Genomic DNA, 2,713 nt, shown 5'->3' with positions numbered 1-2,713 from the left:
TAAGACTATGAAGAGTAAAAAAAATAATTAACAATCATTCTGTTATTCTCCTCAGTTCCTTAACATCTTGACTTATGTTATAGCTCTGCCAACCATTATTAGAATCTGGAGAAACTACAAATGTTTGTGTGTGTATTTGAACTGTAAAGAGCCTACCAAAGGTCAATAGACTATGTCCCCCAGGGACCAAACATAGGGGTCGCAACTGGGAAACTGCTGCATTGTTATGCATAGGGGCAAACTCATGGCTCTCCCTTTTGAGTCTTGATAGGACGGCCACCATTACAGGTAGTTGCGAACTGTTGCTGCTTGTTGAGATGAGGGTCTAGTATACAATGAGCTGCTGAAGGGCACAATGACTTCAAATAGGTTTCATGGTAAACTCCCTCTGCACTAAAGAAAGGCACAGACACTTGAAGGACATCTTGTGTATTGAGCTGCGTATTGGTCTTTTTTTTTTTGCTTTGTTTTGTTTTCTGGTTTTTGAAAACTGTACAAAAGTCTAACAACACATCAGTGCTTTGTTTTCTATTGAAAAGAGTAAACAGAAGAGGTCACTGCTTTGTTGACCCTCAGACAAATAATGCGAGCCGTGGAACGTTTATACTGAAGACTGGCTCCTGTGAAACAGATTCACTTTTCCTGGTTGGGGACAGCAGGCACTCATCGGTGCATGAAAAGTGACCTCTAGTGGCAGTTTCTGCAATGTACATAAGCCGAGCTGTACAGTCAAAGTTAATCTGGAAAGTTGCAGATTAACTTTCCATATACACACAATGCCAGAATGGTGAAAGTTTATTCAAATGAATCACATATACATGTCACACACACTGGCTACAGCTACTGATCCAGTGTTGATGATGCTTATCTATGCTGATGCCAGCCAATCATCGTGCATATACTTTAGGGAGAGAATATCTATATCCAGTACTATATACTGTCATTACTACAAAAAAGCAGTGAGAGTAATTGTTATCAAATTATACAGTGCTACTATATACAGTATCTGTCAAGTTCTGGGTTGGTTTGAGGTTTGGTTCTAGTTTCCTTGTTATTCTATGTTCCTTTGTCTCTTTCTTTGATTAGGTCAGTTTTGTTTCCGTTTGATCTCAGTTCAGTCCTTTAGTTACTTTAGTTTTGTTCCTTATGTTTAATTATTTGTTAGTGTTAGATAAATTTTCCTAGTTACCCATCTTGGGCACTCTCCCTTGCTCCATCCATTCATTCATTCATTCATTCATATTCATTCATTCATTCATTCATTCATTCATTCATTCATTCATTCATCCATTAATCCATTCATCCATTTCCTTACACCAGTATCCCTAATTGAGTCAGGAGGGGTGCTGATGCCTGTCTCTCCAGCGGTCAACACGTGTTCACATGTCAGGGCAAAACCTGTCAAAATGTTCTGGTTTTTTTTTGTTTTTTTTAACATTCCTGTGTGTTCAGTTCCTGAGTGCTGGTGCTTCCAGGCAGGTGGATTGTACAGAGCGAGACTTGATGAGGAGTATAAAACTCTCTGTGTGGCAGCAGCGCGGTGCTAAAAGTTGAAGATTGGGCCGGCCGAGTTGTAACACTCCGTCTCATAAACGCTTACAGCTGGTAGCAAACGGGTGTCGCTTTTCTCAGATACGTGTTGGTGCATTTAAACATCATCGCTGGTGGCCTGAAGACACAAAGGGCAGGAGAGAACACAGGCAGGTAATACTGAGGGCCAAATGATCGGAAATAAGCAGGTTTGCGTGTGATGTTAGAAATGAGATGAAAACACAAGTGAACATTAAGCTAACTAACCTGTTAAACCTCTTGAAGGTGTAGAGCTAAAGAATCAACCGAATGGCACGAAACTGAAACTTTACAAAGCATAGAGTCTGGAGACATCAAGGAGGTGAGCTTGAAAAACTACCAGCTGTAATGTAGTGGAAGTGAACACTGGTATAGGGATGTTTGCAGTCTGAAGTTGATGGTTTTTTTTTACAACTGATTTAACTTCAACGTGTTTCTGGTTGTGTTCTGTGCATACAGAAAATAAAGCACACTGCGTTTCCTCCTTCTCTACTAAGAAGTAGGATTGCAAGACAAAACCAGAGTAGACTCCTGCCTGTTCTGGATTCATGGAAAGTTTGCCAATATGTGTGTGTGTATATGTGTGTGTGTGTGTTTGTTTTTTTTCATATAGCATGCCTAAACTATATTAAAAAATGCAATGTGGGAAGCTGAAATATCTATGACACTTGACACAAAGCTATGCTACTTTTAATCTAGTACGTCATAAAGGGAAAATAACACGCTGTTAAATTATTTTTAAGATATCAAAAAACCACAATCCTTTGATTTTAAGAGGCTAATATAATTCTACTGCGACAGACTGGCGACCTGTCCAGGGTGAACCCCGCCTCTCGCCTGGAACGTTAGCTGGAGATAGAAACCAGTACCTCCTGACCCCACCAGGTACAAGGTTGTAAGTAGATGGATGGATGGATATAATTCTACGGAAAGACATAATGCCAATTTTGGATTGGGCACATCAAAATGACCCTAAAACAGTTGAAAAACCCCAGACAATGTTTTGGCTGTTAGTGTAATGATCAACTGTAATTACTCCAAGTTTCACCTGAGATTATTCTTCTAAGATATCTGGAAACACTGACGAAGAGTCCTGTAGTCCTGTTACATCACAGACACAAATAAACTACTGACACAAATAAAC

The sequence above is a fragment of the Xiphophorus hellerii genome, chromosome 22 (assembly GCF_003331165.1).
Source record: "Xiphophorus hellerii strain 12219 chromosome 22, Xiphophorus_hellerii-4.1, whole genome shotgun sequence".
In the NCBI taxonomy this organism is placed as follows: domain Eukaryota; kingdom Metazoa; phylum Chordata; class Actinopteri; order Cyprinodontiformes; family Poeciliidae; genus Xiphophorus; species Xiphophorus hellerii.
This window is presented reverse-complemented; position numbering follows the sequence as displayed.